At 36.0% G+C, this 24,938-nt stretch overlaps 1 protein-coding gene and 1 pseudogene across 23 annotated transcripts in view; one reads left to right on the top strand and one right to left on the bottom strand.

The window, feature by feature from the left end:
- BTRC (beta-transducin repeat containing E3 ubiquitin protein ligase) overlaps positions 1-24,938 on the top strand; it is a 265,091-nt gene that overhangs the window by 180,916 nt on the left and 59,237 nt on the right. The window lies entirely within an intron of this gene.
- LOC143654563 (peptidyl-prolyl cis-trans isomerase A pseudogene) lies at positions 21,267-21,833 on the bottom strand (annotated as a pseudogene).

Raw genomic sequence — 24,938 nt, forward strand, 5'->3', positions numbered from 1 at the left:
ACAAAAGGAAACCGGAAACTGAAAGCTGTCAAAAATATGTTTAAAACTTTTGCCCAAGTGGGGACCAGATTGGCTGTTTTTATGCCGGGAGTCCAGCTGCACTGTCTGCCCACCAGTCGCTAGCATCTTCCAGCAGAGCAGATCTCTAGTGAAGGCAGGACACAGATTTCAGTGCTTATTTCTTGATGGCTCCTTGAATATGGACAGAATTTATAACAAAGCCATTCCGAGGTAGATTTTTATGATGAAAATCTAACTTTCTGTTGTTCTTTTGAATTACAATGTTTCTGTAAACTTTTTTCCTTAGTGAACTCCTTATGAACCTTTTTAAAGATAGCAGCAGTAGTTCAACTGTTGGGAACCACTGATATATTTGACTGAATCATTTCAAGATGCTAGAACTTATTCACATTTCTATTTAGTCAGGGAGCTAATAAGTTCGAGTTTGCCTTTGTGGATTGATCTAGATTAGTATGAGAAGAGCCCAGTCAGTGCCTTCCTCTGTAAAAAAGAAAAGAAAAGAAAAGAAAGGTTGGGCAAAAGAAGGGTAAAAGAAGAAAGTTCTTCATCAAGAATTGACTGCAGTATTGCCTGCTGATGCATGTCGGATCACCCACACAGAGAGATCACATGGCTTCTCCAAAAGTCAAACGATCAATTCGCCTCGTTTTGGCTCTGTACTTAATGCACAAACAGTGCGATCTGCGGGGCTGTAATTGCATTGTTAGGGCCAAGGAACAAGCCTGTGCCTTTTCAGCAGACAGCTGGCAGGGAGAGAGGCATGTTGTTAGGAAAGAGAGAGGCAAGGCAAATAAAATTACTGCTAACGCTCAGAGATCGGCAGGAGTCCTACTTGCCTAATCTTACCGGTGGGAGCAAGCGGCTGTTGTAATCCAATTATAGCAGCATAAGCAATTTGTTAGACACTCCGCATAATGTAACAATTTCCCAATAAACTCTGACTTGTAATAACGTCGGCAAGAGTCCGCATAAATCTGCCGGAATGGTGGGGGATGGAGCGTTCGGCTGGGGGCTTGTAATTGGCGCCATCAGCACGTTTTGCGGAGTGCAGTATGGTGCAGTCTTTTAGTGCAGGAATTTTAAGGAGAAAAGCATGGCACACGTTTCTTAGAAAAAGAAAAGTAGCCATTAAAAGGGGAGCAGCTAGAAGGGCATATTCTTGCCTTCACATTACCTAAAAACCTTAGTGTAGAAAGAAAACAGGAGGGAGCCATGTTTCTTTTAACAGTAAAGTGGGGGTGAGGTGGGGGGGGGAGTATGTAGATTAGTTAAATTTCTTTATTTAAAAGCATCCGTTTTTATTAACTTATGCTTTCTTCTCTAGTCCTCTAAAATGCTGTTCAAGCAGCATTTAACTAACATTTTTACAAAATGTTCATAGCAGACAAGCCTAGAAATGTCAAGTTTGAATTGGGTTTCTTTTTCTAGAGGTTAGCATTTTCTTCACGACATGAAAATATATTTTCTTTGTGCCCAGAACAAATCTTTTAAAAAGATACTATCTCATCGTAAAGCACGCTTTTCTGCAGTTCTGCCTTCTGCTTTAAGAAACCTCTTACTGAAGGGCTTAAAATCTAGCTTACTGTTTGCTTAGCTGGCTGTACTCCCCTGTTTATTTTCCAATTCTGAAATAATATTGTGAATATCTATGATAGCAGGATTAGTAATCTTTCTTGTTGAAAATTTCCATTATATAAGACTATAGTGACTCCTATTTAAAACTATACCTGTAAGAACATTATAGAAATGATTTTGATTCCTGTCATAAAATTTCTGTTTGGGAAAAATAATTCTTGTTGTTTAGAGCAAAATAAAACCACCCTTATTTATTGATTAGCATTTGTAGTCACAGAATAGGATTTCTTCATTTATATGAGGTTTAAGAAGGTGAATAGTGTTCATGTATTTGAGTAATAGACGGATTTTCATGCTTCTGATTGTACATTAAGTGTTATTTACTTTCTTATGCCAATCCAACCGTTAATTTTTGCAAAACCAAGTTTCTAAAATAAAAACAGGATTCTTCAAAATAACATCTTGCTGTAGGTATTACAATAAATATTTACTTTCATTATAAACATTTCCTTCTACTGAAGTAAATGCTGCCTTGTTTGACTATAGCTACATCAATAAACTGCATTGCCTCTAATAAAGCCACTCAGTGTCTGGGTTTAACTAATGGCTGATTTTCATGGCTTTGACAGTGAGCTGTGTGCATTATTTTCTCCTGATATTGTAAAAATAATGAGAGCAAATTAGAACAATCAGTTTACACAAATAGCTCCTGATTGGAGGCGATGGACAATATGGCAGCAGGTAATCCATCTTCGGGCTCCTGTCACATTTACTTCAGCAGTGTGAAAAGATCAGGTGGGATAAGCAGGGATCCTGTCCAGTCGGAACACTGAAATTAATGAGAAGAGCATTGTTCTGTGATCAACCTTTTAATTAGCAAGACTGGAAACGGAGGGAGTGGTGAAGGTAGCACCACAGCTGCACAATGCCAGGCACAATTTCTGAAAAAGGAAAGAAAAAATACCCATGGGTTTTACTTTACCTTTTATTGCTGTATATAGGCATTGGGTTTCCATTCTAGAGTTCATTTACAGCTTTAGTATTGCCTACCTTCCAAAGTAATGTCACAAATATGGTTGATGTGTTAATAATCTAGAGATTATAATTCTGTACAGAGACATTTTGAGTACCAGCAGACTTTCTTTGCTATTACGCTCTGTTTTAAGTTTTGATTTAAAAAAAAATCAGGTATCCTGGGAGGTATTAAATTTTAAAAAGGTCTACCTTGATAAACCTCTTCTTCCTACCTCATCTTTCCAATTTGGAGTTCTCCTCTTGAAACAGGAGGGTTTTCTGAGTTGGAGTACTTCTGTTACTTTGAGTTGTTTAAAAGAGAAGCAAAATCCAGGCAGTAAACTGTGACATACTTAATTGTGTTTTTTCCTGATTCTGTTTATTAGGAAATTCAGTTTTTTTCTATGTCATTGACTTCTTAGTGTTAGAACTGTGTAATTTCAATTTATATACTTATGAATTGGATATCAATCAAGTATGTTGTATTTATAGGAGGGAGAGTGAAAAAAATCTTTGCAGTAGCTGAGGTTAAAGGCTGATTCATCTACTTAAAGCTCAGTTACACTAAAATTGTAACCTTGTTAATCATCCCTGTAATATTGGAAAATATGGTATAAGTCTGTGGAAGACATTAATGAGCTGAATTTTCTTATACCAAATCAGCACCTGTTTTCTGGGCCTTCTTTGGCAGACTTTAAGATTGGGAAAATATAGTGAGGCCATCAGGATTTACAGTGTTTTAGTCTTTATGCCTTAAGCTCAGTGGCTTAAGTGAAAACTAGGAATGTACTAGTAAAAGTTAGTAATATGTAGATTATGTAAACAAATTCAGGTATCATCCAAATGTTATGGAGTGAAAATATTTTTCTTGATATTAACAATTAAATTGACTTAGAAGGCATTTATTTGAAGTATAAAACATAAGAGTTGGTTATCAGATACCCACCTGAGCAAGAAAGAGTCTGGCCTGAAATTAGGTAAGGTATAAGTGATCTTTTCTTATCATAGTAAATATTTAGGGCTTTTTTCCCCCCATAATATGTATAACTAATGGAAATTTTAGAATCACGCTCTAGCCTTGCAGCACTAAGCTACTGTATTTACAGAGACTAAGTCCTGATGTTTTATCTTCTCCATGTAAAACTCGTAAAACAAAAAGCACTGTACTTCCCCCTTATACCCAACTCTTGCCAGCTCTCCCCCTAAAAACCCCTTAATATAGTTCCTGGGATTGTGTCAGAGCACAAATCCAGCTTTTGTTTTGTTTTTTGACTTATAGTGAGTTTTGCCTGAAAATATTGATTTAAACTTGCATGTATCAGTCTAAAATGTATTAGTATCAGCTATGTAATACCAAGTAGCATCTAGAACTTTTTCCCCCCAATCTTTAAGAGAATGGTACTACTGTGCATGTCAATATTTTAAAGCCCACTTGGTGGAATTTTGCTTGATGTATTCCTTAATCTGAAAGAGAGATTTTTGTTCTTATAGCTTTTATGGATTTTTGTGGATGTTTATGAGTTTAAACATTCTCCTCTCTCCTACTTTGGCAGTTTCAGAAGCCTGGGCTCATAATCTCTCCATGAATAAATATGTTCTTAGTCATATGGTGTAAATAGATCACTTACAAAGCTTGTGAAACCCGAGTCTTCCTTTTGAACATTTCAGTACCCATGAGCTCAGGATCTATACATGTAAAAATTTATTCTTGTAGTGTGACTTTACCTTGTAAGGCAATTAAGCTATGGACTTAAATGACTATTCTGCTCTATACCAAGAGTCTAAATATATATATATATGTGTGTGTGTGTGTGTATATGTGTGTATATATATATATGTATATATGGCATTTTTCTCATTTTCCAATGATTCTGGCATTCTTCTGAGTTTAGTGATCCTGCCAATATTTGCTCTTATTGTCACCATTCATTTCTAGTAAGATTTGCTTCTTAAGATTAGAGTTAAAATAGATGTCCCTTTTTTGAGGACACTGGTTTTTTGTTTGTTTGTTTACACAAGTAATTTCAGAAATGTTCAACTGGCTGAATGACCAAGAAACTCCTTTTTAATTTCCTGATAGAGCTAGAGTTACCAAGTCATCCTAAATTCCACTAGTTCCTAGTTTTCTATTCTCTTTAGAGAAATTTTCATCAGTCTAGTCCTTTGGAGGTCTTTGAACACCCTTATTTAAACTTTTTTCTGTGTAGGATCAGTTGAATCTCTGAGGATATTATAATCTTTACTTAGCTTTCCTTTTTCTATACTCTCTCTTGCTGATTTTTAGTTTTGATATATGCTCCTATATAAAAAATGGGAAAATGTCCATTTCCTTAGAATAGAATATATTAATATTTATTGAACCCCTGTGTTCAGGTGCTATTATGTTAGCTGTTTGTTCTCTGTTTCAATCCTCATATAAACCTGATGACATGGATGATAGTACCCCTATCTTAGAGATAAGGAACTCAGAGAAGTTAATCCATTTCCCAAGTTTTCACATCATTCATTGAGTCAGGTTTTGTACTCTCTTACTATAGAGTCCTTGCTCTTCAAGTAGTTGCCCTCAAGTAGTACTTGGAGTCCTGGTTTATCTCTTCTACTAGGATATTTGGCCCACCTTTAAATAAGACCTGTGGCTTCTCATCATTCAATTTCTGTCACACTTTTGCCATGTAGCAAATGTAATTTCCTCATCATTTTTCCTCCCTGTACTATATTAAGAAAACTTAACTATCTGTATTCTGGGCTACTTAATAATTCTACTGTGTAGCTTTAAATCCTTATTACTCAACAATAATCACCTAGCTTATAAACACAGTGTCCAGGTCTTTAAAGATTCTGAAATGAACTCATAGTTCCATATTACATTGTTCGACAGTACAAAATTAGTGGAACAATATTGGACAACTGGTTCAAGGTGGTGACTCATACCTTAGTAATTATTTTAAAAGTTGTTTTGGAATATAAACCTCATCTTACTGTCTTTGTCAGGATTTACAATATAAGCATGCAGTGGCCATCCTTTTATATCAAAAAATTTATTGTCCCCAGTTAAGCTTGGTAATTAATTTTGTCAATTAAAAAAAAATGTCCTTTGAGGCTTCAAAGCCCATACTCTAAGTAGACTGGTAAATATTTTTGTTTTTGTGTACATGCTTCTTAGATGGTTTGGTGATTGAAAAGACATCTGATGATAGTGTCAAAATTAATAGGTGAACTTTGAAATCCTCTGTTTCGGAAAGGAAGGTTGGCATAAGGGCAAGTGATTAAGAAGAAACAGGCTCATCAAAAGCAAACAAAAACAAGGATAAATATTATTTTTTTGAATGTATACATTTTTATTCCTCAGTTCTCTAATGAAGAAATAAAAGTACTTGACAGTTAAGGTTAATATAAATTTCATTCACAGACTTGTAAGTTATGTAAGAGGCACTTGCTCACATGGAGAACTATAACCATGACAAACAGGAATGCCCAAATATTTCTAGAAGGATGAATATAAATTTAATTGCTTTATATATCAAACATCACTTATCTAATTTTGTCCACAAGGAATATCTAAGAGTATAAGAAATTTAATTATAAAGAGTTTTTTGTTTAACTGGGAGTAAGACAAAAGGGAAATAAATAGAGAAAACCATGTTTAAAAAGAAATGGTTCCTACAGTGTTAACTATGGAGTCTGTAGCGTGACTCTGTAATGGAATATCATGGTAGGGGGTATAATACTGTAAATAAGATGAATATGCCACTTGTGGATTAATGGGCAACCTAAAGAGTGGCTTTATTTACATCTGTATGTGAGGTTCATTTCCAGTTTGTGTTTTTTCTCTTATTCTTGTGTAGGCTGTAGAGTAGGGTTGGAGTATTTATAAACCAGACAGTTAAATTATAGAACTTAAAAAAAATCAGTGCCTTTGAATCTTGCTTTTAAGATTAATACAGTGTCATTTTAGACTTTAAAATTGATAGGTTGAGGATGCACTGGTGGTTCAGTGGTAGAATGCTAGCCTTTCATGTGGGAGACCTGGGTTCTATTCTTGGACCGTGCACCCCCAAAAAATTAAAGAACAGAAAAATTGATAAATTGAAGGAGTTTTCTTTTTTAACACTTTCTTTAGATAGTACTTAAGGAGAAGAGGTTGTTGCTCAGATCTGTTAAATCCATGATATACAGCTATTTTTTAATATTTTGTTATGAATGATATAGATGTTGGTACTACATGTCACCAGATTACAATAGAGTCTATTTACAGCAATACGGTTTTATGGATATTGTATGCTTATTTTCAAGAAAAGTCTGTACTGAATAATGTAAACTTGAATGTACTAGCCTTGAACACTATAGCAGCCACTATGTCAACATTATAATACGAGAACATGCAATAAAAGTACTAAGTGAAAATTTTATATACTAATTTTTTAGTCAGCTGTCTAGGTTGATTACCAATTAATACTTTAGTGCTTGAAACTTCAAATGTTTGAAATTTAAATTATTATTTATTCCCTGCCTTCCTCAATTGAAAATGTGTAGTACAGGTTACTTTTAAAAGGCAAATTGTATACAAAATTAAATTATCTTCATTATAGAATTTGTATAGTATTAATTTTTACTTGTATAAGGTGGAGTCTCAATTTATGTTTTTTGGGTGATTGACATCTAAATAAAATAATTGTGAAATATGGTATTAAAATCCAGAGATTGTGTCCTTGAATTTTGCACTAGTATTTATTGAACATTTATAATGTGCCCAAGACACTGGGCTAAGGATTATATATATATGCTTACTTAAATCTTTACAGTAACCTCATTAAGCATAGATATTACTATTCCATTTTACATGTGAATAAACTAGAACTCAGAGAGATCAAGCAACTTGCCCAAGGTCTTACTGTGCTGCAAAACTGGAATTTGATCTCAGTCTGTCTGGTCTCAGGTCCTGTGCTTTCAGCCATTGTCTATGGTGATTTTCGGTATAGAAGTTAAGGTAGATATGGCAAATGTGTGCATTTGGTTGGGGTGGGTTGGGTATCCAAAAAGAGGTTCTCTGTGATACCTATTAAATGTTTATTGAACAATTAGCCAGGATTTAAAGAACACATATGCAGATTGTTATATAGAATCACGATACAGGAATACGTTTTAGGTTTATTATACTTCTCTTGCACTTGTAGTATTTTCCTTTTCAGCATTCCATACAAAATAATAAAAATTAAAAATATCTCAATTAACAATGACAAGAAAGTAAAACTGTTCATTGAGCCTTGTAATCTCTTTCTGACTGTTAGGCTTTTCTTTCAAGCTTTGATTATGTGTAATAAAACTGTCACTTAATTAATGCCAGAGTCCTGAAGACTTTGGATGCCACAAAAGAGTGAAATGGAGAAACCAAGAGGCAGCATCAAATAGCTTTTCTGTCATGTTAATTTAGATCTGTCATTCTTGTTCTAGATCATAATACACAGCTCCCAACAGATACTCAGTGAATTGAAAGAGAAGCAGCAGTGAATCCTGTCTTAAGAAAAACACAACTCAGGGTTGAAGCTCTCAGTAGGTTAATGAATAACTGTTTTCAGGCAATATTTCACCCCTAGTTTGAGCTGCCCTTGGAATGAGTGTGACCACGTTAATGTGACCATAGACATAATGTAAAACCAAATTAAGGTGATGACTTAGCATCATGGCTTTATGGTTTGTGCAGGAAGAATCCAGGACTGATGTCCATGGTATACTGTCTTTGGCAGAAGGGTGCTTGTTGGTGTGCAGAGCACAAGAAAGGAAGTCATCCTGACTTGTCATTCTCCATTAGAATGCTGAAAAAAAGAAAGGGTAGAGATTTCCCTTGAAAAGTGCTAAAGATTCTTTTAATAATGGACACTTTCCAAAGGATCCATATGCTAAAAGATAGGCTAGAGAAAGAAAGATGAGTTGCTGAAAGAAAGTTTGTTTCATTTTTTAACTCAAAAGACAAAAATGCTATTTCTTAATTTTTAGAATACAGGATGTTGAATAACACACAATGATCCTCCCTAAAATGAGTTTACTTTTTTTTTTAATGCAACTTTATTGAGATTTATTCACATACCACAGAAACCATCCACAGTATACAATCACTGGCTCACAGTATCATTACATAGTTGTGCATGCATTACCATGATCAGATTTAGAATGAGTTTACTTTAAGTTGACTCTTTATATTCTCTCTTTCTCTCCCTCTTTTTTTTTTTTTTTCCTTCCCATACTTCCCTCCTTGATTCAAGGGCCATTCAGGATGGGACAGATTTTAATCCTGACAATGAAAATGAAGCCCCTTTTATTTGTGTATTGTAATCATTGAACTTTTAGAGTCCACGCAAATTCTCTCATGATTGTATAGGCAGACAACATCATATCTAAATTTTATTTTCTGGTAATGTCGTAACATGTACTAGAAATAGCTTGGTGGAGACACTGATACTATCATAATTTCCAGAGGTTAAAGTGTCAGTGGAGGAGGGCATTCACAAGCATGGGAAAAGTATACAAGCTTCAGTTTTAACAGGTCTCTATTGCCCAGGGGGTTAATTTAATGCTAATAAATACTTGTTTTAGAATGGGTGGAACTAGGTTAAGTGTTTATAGCCAAACCAATCCATTCTCCTCCAGCGAAGAGCAAGGTTCTCCTAACACTGACCTACTTTACTCTTAAACAGTACTATACGTACAGTGATTACACAGGCATGAAGAGAGAAAATAAATGAGGAAGACTGGATTTTTTAGTAGGAAGTGCTTGGTAGCATGTTTCTTTGTTGGTGGGACATAATGTTGCTACAAATCATGAATAAATATTTTGAATTCTCTAATATTATAGCAGTTATAACCATTTTTAAGCCTCCTTTCTAAGTAGATATTTCTCTCCTGGCTCTCTGTACTGTGAACTTTATAAAACTGGCTTAGGCAGCCTATTAATTATTCATACATAGCAACAATTAAAGCAAATTAAAAATAAAAATCGCCATATTGCATTTAACTGTGGGCAGCACAAACTGTGTCAGCTTTGTAAGGGCCTGTGGTATTTCGTTAGTTAAAAGTGCTAGAGGGAGCTCTAACCTTGTTCAGAGGAGTGGCATATGGGAACAGTTGTCTGTTTGTGGCCATAGTGTTGCAAGTGTGAAGATAAAGACTAAGGCTCTTCCCTGGAGAAAAATGTAAATCTTCTTTTTCTATTAGGAGCCCTGTTTTCCTTATATCAGAAAATAAGAGTTAAGACTGCCGACCTGTAACCAAATAGGACTTCACTAATCCTTACCTCCCTTTCTATGTGTATAATCATCTTCTCCTAATACAATATTCAGGAGCCCCAGGTAGGTACTTCTTAGCACCTAGAAATGCTTATTAAATGAATGAATTTATCTCTAGCCTTCCGTAACTGGGGACTGAGGCTATCTTCCTCATTGTTGTCACCCTTTTCTGCTGAAACCTGTGCTCCCTCCCCCTGCCCAGCTTCTCTTCAGTCTAGCTAATTTATTTTAATGTAAAGTTTATTGAACTGTCACATATAGTATAAAAATTCAAGAATTAAAGTGTTTGTTCACAGTAATTGTATACTTCAGATGGTTTGTATGGTGTGTGTGCTGGTTTGAAAGAATGTATGTACCCTAGAAAGGCCATGTTTTAATCCTAATCCCATTTTTTATAAATCCAGCCTTTTCTTTGAATCCCTATTCAGTACTGTATGTTTGAATCTATAATTAGATCCTCTCCCTGGAGTGGTTGTTAAGCTGGATTAGGTGGAGATGTGTCTCCACCCATTTCGGTAGGTCTGATTAGTTTACTGGAAGCCTATAAAAGAGGAAACATTTTGGAGAAAGCTGGAGATTCTGAGAGAGCAGACCGCATGCCTTTCCAGATGAGAGAGAAATGTTGATCGTGTTCTCCATGTGCCTTCTCACTTGAGAGAGAAACCCTGAACTTCATTGGCCTTCTTGAACCAAGGTATCTTTCCCTGGATGCCTTAGATTGGATATTTCTATAGACTTGTTTTAATTGGGACATTTACTCGGCCTTAGAACTGTAAACTAGCAACTTATTAAATTCCCCCTTTTAAAAGCCATTCCCTTTCTGGTATATAGCATTCCAACAGCTAGCAAACTAGAACAGTGTGTAAATATATCTCAATAAAATTGCACTTAAAAAAGGAGGGGGGGCTCAGAGATTTTTTTTAACAAAACAGACACACCTGTGTAACCACCAACCAGATTTTTTTTAAAAGAAAAAAATTAGAACCCCCAAAGCCCTCTCCTGCTCCCTTTATGTCACTGCCCTCCAGAGGTAGACACTGTCCTCACTTCTAACATTATAGATTAATTTAGCCTGTTTTTGAATCCTATATAAATGAAATAATATGCATATAGTTCATATTCTTTAGTGACTGACTTATTTCACCCAACATCACATTTGTGAGTCATCCATATTGTTGCATAATTGTAGTTTGTTTATTCTCATTGATGTATGGTATTTCACTGTACAAATAAACCACAGTTTATCCATTTTGTAGAAGATAGGTGTTTGGATTGCATCCACATTTTGATAGCTATAGAAAGTACTTCTATAAATATTCTTGTGCACATTTTTTGGTGAATGTGTACAATGAATATATGTATTTCTATTTGTGTGTAACTAGGAGGGGAATTAGAATTTTCAAACTGGTTGTACCAATTTATGTTCCTGCTAGCAATGAATGAGAGTGCCATTGTTCCTTATTCTCACCAACCAACACTCGGTGTTGGCTGATTTCTTCATTGTAGCATCCCGGTGGTGGATAGTGTTATACAATTCTTTTTTTTATTTAAATTTCCCTGAACCACAATTAAAATTGAGCATCTTTTTATATGTTTATTGGCCATTTGAATGTGAAATGCTTCTTCAAGTTTTTTGCCCATTTTTCTATTGAGTTTTATGTGTTTTTCTTACTAATTTGCTATAGTTCTTTATAAATTCTAGATCCAAGTTCTTTGTCTGATGTATATGCTACAAATTTCTTTTCCTGCTCTTTGGCTTGCTTTTGCACTTTCTTGATGTCTGTTGATGAACCATTAACATTCTTAATTTTAATGTACTCCAAATTATCAGTTCTTGCTTTTATAGTTAGTATATTTACATTCTACTTAAGAAATTTGTGTCTACCCTAGTGCTGTGAAGATATTCTTTAATGTTTTATTCTAAAATGTTTATTGTTTTTACCTTTATGTTTAGATCTATAGTTCGTTTGATTTTTGTATATGGTGTGAGGTAAAGATCATAATTCCTTTTTTTCCCCCCAACATGATATCCAGTTGACCCAGCACCATTTTTTGAAATGTGGTTTCCCACTGCAGTGCCTTGTTTCTGCTGTCATTAATCTACATGGCCATATGTGTATAGGTTTGTTTCTGTTGCATCTGTCAGCAAATCTATCCATGTGCCAGGACCTCATTGTCTTACTTTGTATTGTTTTGTCAAAATTTTGAAATCTGGTAGTAAGTAGTCAGCCAGCTTTGTTGTTCATCAAGATAACTTTGGTTGTTCTTGGCTCTTTGTATTTCCATAGAAATTTTTTAATCACCTTGCCAGTATTTACCACCTTGTGTGACCTTTGCATTTCCTAGATAGCATTTGTGCATAGAAGGTCCTCAGTATATAAAAAGACCTCAATATATTTTTTTAAGTGAGATAACTTTGTACAAAAGAAATTCCCTAAATTGTAGTTTTTTTGCCCAGAGCTTGTTAGCCCAAGCTCTTAAGTCTAAATCACATCTTCACTTTTATCCCTTTTCTTCACAGTTCTGTCTTCAATCATATCAACTAAGGGCAGCCAGACTAATTAGCATAATTAAAAAAACATTTTAATTCATATTTGCCCTTTCTGGGAAGGGGAAAATTCAGAGTCTAAAGTTCAGTATAGAGTTTAAAGTTTTTTGCACAGGTTACTCATACAGCCTGAATTGTTGAGATGGTTTCTAGGTACTAGAAAACATTAATAGCCATGTTTGTTGAGCATTTATATACTAGGCTCTGTGCTGAGCCTTTTATATACATAATAAAACAACCTCATGAAATAGGTGATATTATTTCCCTTTGCCTGTGAAAAAAATTGAGGCTTAAAGAGGGTAACTAACTTGCTTAAGTCTCCATAGCTTTTTTTTTAACTTTTTTATTAATTAAAAAAATTAACATACAAAACATTAAGATATCATTCCATTCTACATATACAATCAGTAATTCTTAATATCATCACATAGTTGCATAGTCATCATTTCTTAGAACATTTGCATCGATTTAGAAAAAGAAATAAAAAGACAACAGAAAAAGTAATAAAACGATAACAGAGAAAAAAAAAGATTATACATACCATACCCCTTACCCCTCGCTTTCATTTACCACTAGCATTTCAAACTAAATTTATTTTAACATTTATTCCCCCTATTATTTATTTTTATTCCATATGTTCTACTCTTCTGTTGATATAGTAGCTAAAAGGAGCATCAGACACAAGGTTTTCACATTCACAGAGTCTCATTGTGAAAGCTCTATCATTGTTCAGTCATCATCAAGAAACATGGCTACTGGAACACAGCTCTACATTTTCAGGCAGTTCCCTCCAGCCTCTCCGCTACATCTTGAACAACAAGGTGATATCTACTTAATGCATAAGAATAACCTCCAGGATAACCTCTCAACTCTGTTTGGAATCTCTCAGCCATTGGCACTTAGTCTCATTTCACTCTTCCCCCTTTGGTCGAGAAGGTTCTCTCAATCCCTTGATGTTAATTCTCAGCTCATTCTAGGGTTTTTCTCAGTCCCTTGATGCTGCATCTCAGCTCATTCCAGGATCTCTGTCCCACGTTGCCAGGAAGGTCCACACCCCTGGGAGTCATGTCCCACGCAGAGAGGGGGAGGGTGGTGAGACTGCTCGTCATGTTGGCTGGAGAGAGGGGCCACATCTGAGCAACAAAAGAGGCTCTCTTGAGGGTGACTCTTAGGCCTAAATTTTAAGTAGACTTGAGCTATCCTTTGTGGGGTTAAGTTTCATATGAACAAACTCCAAGACTGGGGGCTCAGCCTATAGCTTTGGTTGTCCACACTGCTTGTGAGAATATCAAGAATTCAGCTTGCGGAAGTTGAATTTCTCCCCACTCTCACCATTCCCCGAAGGGGGCTTGCAAATACTTTTCCAGTCACTGATCAAATCACTCTGGGATTCATCAGGGCATCACTCTGGACAAACCAACAAAATCTCATGTCCTACCTGAGATTCCAAGTACTTATGACATTCAGTCAAACTATCTACACGAGTTATATTAGGAAATGCTCTAGTCAAAATATAAATTTTGTAACAAATAAACATTTTTTGCTTTAGTCTCACACATAAGGTGACATTTTAAAGTATTAATTATCATCTATTTTCAGCACCCTGCAATAATGACATTCCTTTGTTCTTCCTCATGCAAAAACATTTTAAAAATTTGTACATTGTACATTTCACTATTATTATACACTCTAGGCATTCCTAGATTATACCATCTCGATCTTTACCATCTATCTTTCTTTCTGATTTCATTTATGTCCTCAGCCCTCCTCCCTCTATCATTCTCACATGCAGCTTCATTCAGTGTTTTTCAGTGTTTTAACATAATTACATTACAGTTAGGTAGTATTGTGCTGTCCATTTCTGAGTTTTTATATTCAGTCCTGTTGCACAATCTGTATCCCTTCAGCTCCAATTACCCAATATCTCACCCTATTTCTATCTCCTGATGGTCTCTGTTACCAAGGAAATATTCCAAGTTTATTCACTAATGTCAGTTCATATCAGTGAGACCATACAGTATTTGTCCTTTTGTTTCTGGCTAATCACACTCAACATAATGTCCTTAAGGTCCATTCATGTTGTACATACTTTGTAACTTTATTCTGTCTTACAGCTGCATAATATTCCATCTTATGTAAATGTCACAGTTTGTTTAGTCAACTGTCTGTTGATGGACATTTTGGCTGTTTTCATCTCTTGGTAATTGTTAATAATGCTGCTATAAACATTGGTGTGTAAATGTCCATTTGTGTCCTTGGCCTCATGTCCTTTGAGTAGAGACAGCATATAGATGGGTCCTGTTTTTTAATCCATTCTGCCAGACTATGTCTTTTGATTGGAGAGTTTAATCCATTAACATTCAGTGTTATTACTGCATCGGTATCTACATAGCTTTTATGTGGCAGGCGTAGGGTTTGACCTTTTAAAATAATTTATTTTACCTACTCCATAACTAATTCCCAGACTCCTTGGTTTTATCCTTACTAGATTGCTCACTATTTTAAAAATGCTATCATCATGGAAGATGATGCCACAAATTCTGTAAGTTCCAAAGAAATTTCATTTTTCATATAGAAATTCAGGCCCACTTCATTTCTATATGCATTTATTTATTCTAGTAGCTAATATGCTATCTTGACCCTGAGGGCACTTGATAGCATTTGGAATCTGAAAGGAAAAGGTCTCCATGATACAGCAAACTTTGGGCTGTAATGCTGAAAATTAGAAACTGACAGAAAACAGCAGCCATGTGATCTTGACCACCATCATCTAGATAAAACATTGAGAATACCAGTAGACTTGTCGTATCTATTTTCCAACTCTTCATAAAGACCTACTACTTTGATTTGGCACTAAATAAATTTAGACAGTTTAGTTTATTGAATTGATATAATTGTGCTTCCGTGTGAAGTAAAGGATTACAGATAGATGTATGTATACATTGACAATTCTCTAGAAAACCTTTCCTTCAAAATAACTTTAAATAATGAAAACTAAGGGGAGAGATAGATAGATAATCAAGAGTAAACATGAAAGATGAGGCATATTGAGATACAGAAATATTTCAGGAAGGCATTATTATGGCTTCAGATCCTAGTGTCAGCCCTGGGGAAGGTTAAAACAAAAATTTTTTAATTAATTATGGAATATTTTAAACACAGAGAGTCAGAGAATATGTTACCTGTGTATCATACAGAATGCTACCATTTCTCTTTTTTCTATTAAGATTTTTAGTCATTTATTTTTTTATATAGCTGGACATTTATCACCATAATTGACTTTTTTTTCCTTTTTTGTGAAAAATAACATATACACCAAAAAAGCAATACATTTCAACAATTAGTTGTAGAATGGATTTCAGAGACTGATATGGGTTACAATTCCACAATTTTAGATTTGTCCTTCTAGCTGCTCTAAGACACTAGAGACTAAAATAAAATCTAATGATTCAGCAATCATACTCATTTGTTAAACCCTACCTTCTCTGTATAACTCTACCATCACCTTTGATCTTTCTCCCACTCTTTAGGGGTATTTGGACTATGCCCATTCTAAACTTTTCATGTTGGAAGGGACTGTTGATAATATGGGATGGGGGATGGAACTAGCTGATGTTCTGGAGAGGTTGGCCCTTCTGCATTTCATAACTTATCTGGTCCAGGGACCCATCTGGAGGTTGTAGGTTTCTGGAAAGTTACCCTAGTGCAGGGAACCTTTGAAGAATCCTAGGTGTTCTTTATGATTGGCAGAAATGGTTTTCCTTGGGGTTTGTCAAGCTATATATAGCTATATAGGTAGCAATGTCTAACTGAAGCTTGTGTGAAGGTGACCTCCAGAGTAGCCTCTCAACTCTATTTGAACTCTCTCAGCCACTGATACCTTATTTGTTACACTTCTTTCCTTCCTTTTGGTCAGGATGGCATTGTTGATCCCCTGGAGTCAGGGTCAGACTCATTCCTAAGACTCATTTCCCATGCTACCAGGGAGACTTTCACCCCTGAATGTCATGTCCCGTGTAGGAAGGAGGGCAATGATTTCACTTGCAGACTTGGGCTTAGAGAGAGAGGCCACATCTGAGCAACAAAAGAGGTTCTCCTGAAGTAAGTCTTAGGCATACCTATAGGTAGGCTAAGTTTCTCCGCTACATGCATAAGCTTCATAAGAGCAAGCCTCAAGATCAAGGTCTTGGCCTATTGATTTGGATATCCCTAGTGTTTGACACAGTGTATGATCTCCCGGTGGTAAAGTTTAATAGTTCCATATTTATCTCCCATCCCTCAAGGGACTTTGCCAATACTTTTTGATTATCTGCTTAATATACTCTGGGATATATCCAGGCATTACATTAAGCTATACAGGATTCAAGGCCTTCATTCTTATTATGGGCTCCATGTGTTTGGATTGTTTAAATGAACTATCCAAACAGGTTGAGTTAGATCATGTGCTACAAGAAACTTTGGTTCTCAACAAAATAAACATTTCTTCCTTTGGTCTCAAAGAATAGTTGAGGTTCCAAAATATAGACAGTGTCTCCTTTACCCCTGTATTCTGAATTGCCTTAATGCCGACCTGATCAACTTCATTCTTATCTCTAGATACCAGGCTATACATATATAAACAGCCTCTGAAATTCCAGAAACAACAATCACTGCTCTGGACCGAAGGTGACTTGTAAAAGAGCTTACTATCTAAGCCCGTTTTCTTATAAGTATTTTCTAAATGAGACCATACAATATTTATTAATTTGTTTCCAGCTAATTCTGCCTCACCAAATGTCCCACAGGTTCATTCACAATGTTGTATGCCTCACAACTTCATTCCTTTTTGTAGCAGCACAATATTCAATCATATGTATATATCATTGTTCGGCAATCTACTTCTCAGTCAGTGCATCCTTCAGCCACCTCCATTCATGGGGCATCAAGTATAATGTCCAAAGTCAACAGTCCATCAGCACTCTTAATTTTAGATAATTTTATTGTTCCCAAGAGAAAGATAACCAATAGATACACCCTTACCAAATAGAAAATCCAAATCTCCCCTTAATTCTTGTCCCTCCCTCTTATTTACCCCTAGCATTGTTGTGGTATTGTTGATGTTTTCCTGTTAAACATAGCCCATAGCCTGCAATAGCAGTTTTCCCACTATACCCTGAACTTAAACACTCTTTGTACAAGATTAATACCTTTGGAGTAGTTCATGCAAGAACTTATTTATATTTGTAGTGTAAATCAGTGGAACACATGGGTCTATACAACCCCTTTCAGTCATGTTCACCTTTAGTAGAGTTAAATATTGCTTATATACCCATTAGTGAACTGCTTTCACTTCATGATAGCATTTCTTTGCAATAAAAACTCAGTTGTTGCAAAAAGTTTAACTTCTTGGGATTATAGAATATGTTGTTTGCCCAAATAATATTATGAAAAATATTTCTGATTTTATTTGAGGTATATACTGAAATTGTATTGTGTTGGGTTTTAGTTCAGAAATATGAAGAATGAATCTATGTTTTAAAATGTATTCAGGTCTATTTTAATTTACTATGAAACTGAATCATAGACTCAAAATATAAGAGCCAGATAGAGCCTTGGATTACTCAGAGACCACCCACTCATTTACAGATGAGATTCCAGGCAGTCAGTTTTGCCCAAAGTCACATAGTGTTCTAGTTTGCTAGCTGCCAGAATGCAATACACCAGAGATAGATTGGCTGTTAATAAAGGGGGACTTATTTTGTTACAAACATATAGTTCTTTGGAGAAAAGGCAGCAACTTTCAACTGAGGTTCTTTCTTATGCACAAAGGCACAAGGTGATCTCTGCTGGCCTTTTCTCCAGGCCTCTGGGTTCCAACAACTTTCCCCAGGGTGATTCCTTTCTGCATCTCCAAAGGCCTGGGCTGAGCTGCAAGTGCTGAGATGAGACACGCTGAGCTGCTTGGACTGTGCTACGTTAAGCTCTCTCATTTAAGCACCAACCATTTAAATCAAACATCATTCATTGCAGCAGGCACACCTCCTAGCTGACTGTAGATGTAATCAGAAATGGATGAGGTTCACATGCCATTGTCTCAAGTCCACAGCAATAGAACTAGACACCTTCACCTGGCCAAGTTGACACCTGAACCTAACTACCACACATAGTAAGAGGATTGGGCCTAAATCTCTTTTACATCATGCTGCTTCACTTTTTCATGAATTGTTTGTTTCCAAAGCATCATATTTCAAATATAGTCCCTAAACGGAAAATAGAGTAACTGCAGAAAGTTGGAGACAGAAAAATTTCATGGAAAAGGGTTGTTATCCTTGAGTTTCATATTTATAGTGCTCTATGTGAACTTCAGCCACACCCAGGTGAGGTAAAAAGATTGAAGAGTGTTCTAATTTGCTCTGCTGGAATGCAATTCTGTTCAGAAACAGAATGTGTTTTAAAAGGGGGAATTTAATAACTTGTAAATTTACAGTTCTAAAGCCATGAAAATGTCCCAATTAAAGCAAGTCTATAAAAATGTCCAAATTAAGGCACCAACAAGTGGCTGTTTACCTTTACTCAAGAAAAGCCAATGAAGTTCAGGGTTTCTCTGTCAGCTGGGAAGGCCGTGTGCCTTCACCGTGTGAACATGGTGATATCTGCTAGCTTTCTCTCCAGGCTTCTTGTTTCATGAAGCTCCCCCGGGGATGTTTTCTTCATCTTCAAAGGTCTCTGGCTGCTCTCATGGTTCTCGTGGCTCTCTCCAAAATGTCTCCTTTTTAAAAGGATTCCAGTAAACTAATCAAGGCCCACCTTGGAGTGGGTGGAGTCACATCTCCCTCTAATCAAAGGTTAATACCCATAATTGGGCATGACATCTCTGTGGAGATAATCTAATCAAATTTCCGATTTGCAGTGCTGAATAGGAATTAAAAGAAACAGCTGCCTCAGCAAGATGGATCAAGATTAAAACAGGCTTTTCTAGGCTACATAATCCTTTCAAACTGGCACAGAAAGTAAACCAGAAAATGTCTTTATAGAAAAGGTTAAGTTCTTCAAAAAAAGGATGTGAGTCCTATATCTAAATCAAGTACTTAAACACTATGGAGGCAACTGTCTTCGTGATTTTCGCATTCTTATTTGTACTCTACTCCCACCTTACATATACACAAAACCTCTGGTGAGAATTTGTCCCATTCTGAAAGAAAGAAATTTTGTGACCCTTAAAATTCAGGGTCTTTTGTCAGAAAGATGCACAGTCTACAGTGTCTTGTCTTTGAAACCCCATAAAAGTGGTGCTCATGTCAGGAAAATGTAAATGACCTTCAGATAAAATTACAAGGTAGTAGAGTTTTTCTGCCAGTTTTTGAGAGAAAACCACTCTCCTGAGATACAGAAGGATGGCAGCCAGGATTTTAGTCTGGATTTCTTTGCTGAAACAAAGTAGAAACTCAGAAGGAAGCTCAATATGCTCTATAGCCTACAAGAAATTGGCTCTTTTGGTGACAGCTGGTAAAGTGAATTTTAAAAATTAAAGTTAGGTACTGAGAACCATGTCACCATTCTGATAATTTTCCCTCCTTCCTTTGGTAAATTTGAGTATTATGGGAATATTTTTTGATAATAGCTCTGAATATTGAAGAAATATCAGTGTGCCAATGTCTTTATTCCGTATAGTAGATAGTATTTTGAGTTCTTTGTTTTTCTCTTTTATATCTTCTCCAATTGTTAAATGTAATGGAGATATTAGTGTTAGTATAGTAATATTTGCATAGTGATATTTTACATATTTTCTTACATAAAAATGTTGAAACTAATCTTAGAAAACAATGGATTAAAGTTGGCCAAATTAGAGTACCTGTGGGCAAACCCTTAATTTAGTGATAGTGTCCTTTTTGGTGAGAGAAAAGAATATCAAATGTGTTTACAGCACAAGAAATTTTATACCACACTCCCAAAAAAAGCAACATCTATCCCTTATATTAATTTGGATTAACAGCTCAGTCCAGCAAATATTTTTGAACTGCTACATGTAGATACAAAAAAACTTATGCCATAATTTCCATCCTCCAAGAGTTTAAAATCTACTTTGAATGTGAAGGTTTCTAGACATTAAATTATAAAAGCAAAGAAGATTGTGTCTTATAAAGTGTTAAGCAAATTATAACCAGGATCTATGTACATTACAATCATCTCTAGTTAAAATCATGGCAGGTAATGCCCACCTGTATGCCAGAAATTCTTCTAAATACTTTTACATGTGTTATTTTAATTTATCCTCACATAAACCCTTCCAGATAAGTACTATAATTACCACCATTTAAGAAATGAGGAAATTGAGGCCTAAAGAAGTTAAGTAACTTACCCAAGATCACAAACTAAGTTTATGGTAGAGCTGGGATAGAACCAACACCAAATCATGATGATGATGATGATGATTATTATTATTTTTATTTTTTTTACATGGGCAGGCACCGGGAATCGAACCCGGGTCCTCGGGCATGGCAGGCAAGCACTCTTACCTGCTGAGCCACCGTGGCCCGCCCATGATGATTATTTTTTATGATATTTTGTTACATAAACATGAGTTCTAAAGGTTCCTTCAGGATAATGTTCGAACTATCTTCAGTGTGGCACTTGTGGTCTTTTTCTTTTGGTTAAGTTTTTGTTTCATGATCATAAACTTAACGATATAATCCAACTAGACTTGGAAGGGGAGGATAATGTAGAACCCAAAGAACTGCTGTGAGAGCACAATGATAGAATACTGAGGCAGACCAAGTGTCAGGTGGGACGCTTTCCTGAGCTACAGAAGGAATGGTCTGGTGGTTAAGAAAAAACACAAATCAAATGTATTAGATTTGTCCACAATTGGCAATGGTGATATTCTTGCTGGTCTTGCCATTCCTGGACTCAAAGTGCTCCATGGCTTCTACAGTATGCATACCCTCTTTTACCTTGCCAGAGACCACGTGCCTTGCCATCCAGCCACCCAGTCTTAGGAGTGCAGATGAAAAACTGAAACTATTTGTGTTGGGTCCAGCGTTGACCGTGGACAAGATGCCAGGACCTATATGCTGCAGGATGAAGTTCTCATCATCAAACTTGTCCCTGTAGATGGACTTGCCACCAATGCTGTTATAGTGTGTGAAGTCACCACCCTGGCACATAAATCCAGGAATAATTCTGTGAAAGTAGGAACCCTTATAACCAAATCCTTTCTCCTCAGTGCTCAGAGCATGAAAATTTTCTGCTGTCTTTGGGACTTAGTCTGCAAACAGCTCGAAGTAGACACGGCCCAAGGACTTGCCATTGATGGCGATGTCATAGGACAGGGTAGGGTTGGCCGTGGCTGCAGACTGGTGACTGCGGCAGTGGGCACTGGCTTCCGCAAGGCTGGCACTTGTGGTCTTGGTACTCATGTACCTCTTTGGCTATTTATCCATCTATGCAAAGCAGCAATGGTGTTCTACATTCAGTCTAGTCATTGACTTGGGGCTTCATTGTCTGAAAAAGAGGAAAGTCCACGATTTCATTTTTGAAAGACTGCACTGTTTATAAACTGCATTTTGAAATTTAGTCTGAACTCCTTTACCTTTACTAACTTATGTGACTCCTTTACTAATTTATGTGAATCTAAGCAAGTTATTCTGATCACCTCTGCTAAAAAAAACAGATGCTGCATCCAAACTAAGTTTTTCCTGGATAAATTAAGAAAACAATTACCCAAGTATTCCAGAGAGAAATGTCTTTAGTCCCTTGGTGTTCCAAGGGTTATTAAAGTTTTACCTGCAGATAGCCAAGACTTCCAGAAGTTACAAGTCATTTACTTTGCTCACTGCAGCTAAGAGAGGCCTGTGCTGCTGCCTCATAGGATTATTTCTTGCTGCATTTAACATGCATTAACAAGCATTTGGAAAGAGTTGAATTTCTTCTAGAAAGCTGAGTTGGCTTCCTGAGATCCTATCCAAAAAAACCTTCTTTTTTCCTAATCCAGGTTTTAGATAAAGCTTCTCAGATGCTTTCTTCAAGTTTTATTACCAAACATTAAGACTTTTTTTATAGGACACAGGAATGTATGGATTGGTTCAAGTACAAAAAGGGAAAGGGTAGGTTGCTTTCTTTATTTAAAATGGACTATCATTTCCTCAGTGCTTTTTAGTTTAGTTTAAGTGTGTTTCTGTATTTTCCTCCGGCAACCAAGTCTCCATTGTTCCGTATTATTTATGGTAGAAGTTAATTTTCTGGTGATAAATAAAAGGAAGGTGTGAAGGGCAAGTTGAGAAGATTCTTAGTTAAACGTTCTCCATCACAGAAATTCTATTTTGGTAATATTAACATTCATTTAAAATTCATTAACATCCAGATACGCAGTTTCTATCTGAGGAAGTTATGCAGAAAAAGTAACCAGAATCCAGACAATTAAACTTTATTACTCTGCCTGAAACATTTAGTAGTAGTTTAGGAAAATGGTTTTTCATCTCCTCTCCCCCTTGGTGTTTATTGTTTGCAGTATTGAAGACCTATTTGTCCAACAAGCTTAGTGCCTCTCTTAGAACAGGTGTACTGCTAATGTTGGGTCCCTTTTGCATTTGATTATATTCATCTTTCCCCCCTATCTCTCCCCATCAGCTCCCCCTCCCTCTATTTACTGCCATCTCCCCCATCTCTTCCTCAGCCCCTCTTCTCTCTCCCTTTTCCCCATGTCTCCCCCTCCCTCCTCTGTCCCTCTTCCATCATTTCTCATCCCCCTAGTCCTCCTTACTTTCTTTTCCCCCATCCTGTCACTCCCTCTCATTCCTGTCTCTTACCTCCAGTTTTTCCCAGTCTCTTATTTGCATGCTTCCTCTCCCCCTTCTCCATGCTTCCCTTCTCTTTTCCTTTTCGTTCCCACCCCCTCCTACTTCCACTTCATTCCCTTCTCTTCCCACTTCTCTCCTTTTCACCTTGTCTTCCTCTCTTCGTCTTCCTCCTCTTCTCTCTGCTCCTTTTCCACAATCACAATAACCTATATCTTCCAGAAGTAGATCTTGACTTCTCTGAGGCATTCTGCAAAGGAGATTGATTTTGCCTGCTCTAATAAGTTTGATGTTATGGACAAAGAATCCTCCCCTGCCATCACCCCCATCAAATAATTGACTAATAGATGAAAAAAGACCAAAAAGATATATACCCACCAAAATATGAACATTATTTATTTGTTGATTCTGAGAAATTTTTGTTTTTTTGTGCTTCTATGTTTTTCAAAAATGTATTTTCTAAAATGTATAGATTATAGATTTTTAAAATATCTACTTATCTCTCCTTGATTTACCCTCTAAGATCCTTATTTAATAAAACTGAAAATAAAACAAATGAATCGGATTTGGACCTCTAATATGAATTTTTTTTTTTTTAATATGAATTTAATTTGCTGTTTTGATCTTTGGTTTCCCAAATCCTTTTACTTTTCAAAATGGTGGCACCTTGGAATGTTGCATGAAGTCTTCAGCTGTTGGTGCTGTCCTAACACATAATAGATGTTAAACAAATACAGTCTTAGAAGGTAAGCTTAAACTTCAGAAGTCCCACAGGACTTTTTCTTCTCACCCCCATATTTTGTACATATTTTATGTTGTTGGGTTTTGTGTGTGTGTGGTATTTCTATACTACAAGGGTGGTCAGTCTGACAGACTTGGCGATTTATATACAGATTTGTTTTCAGCTCTGTTCTTTGTCTTTGGGGGTAGGGGGAAAACATTTCTACTGTTGTCGTACCTCAGTATTATACCTTCTCTATTATTCTTGGATATTACTGTTGGATATCAAAGGTGTAAAATTCATGCTGTACCATATGATGATATTGTGAATCATTGATTGTACACATTGATTGATTACATGGTATGTAAATATATAATATATATCAATTAAAAAAAAACAGCCATAGAGGGAAAGACAGAAAAAAAGCTTTACATCCTACTTTAATAGAATTTTGCATTTTTTACATTGCATTATATAGTGATAAAAAGTATTGGTTTTGGAGCAGTCGTTGTGAGTACAAATTTACAGCATTTGCAACTATTTACCAGCATTGTACCCTTAATTATTTGGTATCAATTCAAAAAAGGAAAAAAAACAAAACTATTGAGGACTCTAAAGAGCTTTTTGTTCAGGGGTATAGCTATTGATGTTTACGATATTGGAATTTTAAATTGGGGAAATGTAAATATTTATTTATTCTTTCATTTAAATATTAATAATAAACCAATTACCATGTTAACATTAAAAAAAAACCAAAAAATTCATGCTGTAGTAGATCATGATACCACAGTTAAATGTTAAAATTCCAAGTTCATATTCAAGTCTGAGTGAAAGAAACACTCATCAGATGATTTCCTTGTCAGTTGGCTAGTTTAGGTGTGGGCAGTGAATATAAGACTAGATGAAGTATTATAGACCAAGATATGCATTTCCTAGTTATAGTATACTCATTGTTTCAGAAAGGGTTAAATAGTATAGTGAATGGTTTTCTAGCTGTGAGGGTTTTT

Source organism: Tamandua tetradactyla, chromosome 13 (genome assembly GCF_023851605.1).
Source record: "Tamandua tetradactyla isolate mTamTet1 chromosome 13, mTamTet1.pri, whole genome shotgun sequence".
In the NCBI taxonomy this organism is placed as follows: Eukaryota; Metazoa; Chordata; class Mammalia; order Pilosa; family Myrmecophagidae; genus Tamandua; species Tamandua tetradactyla.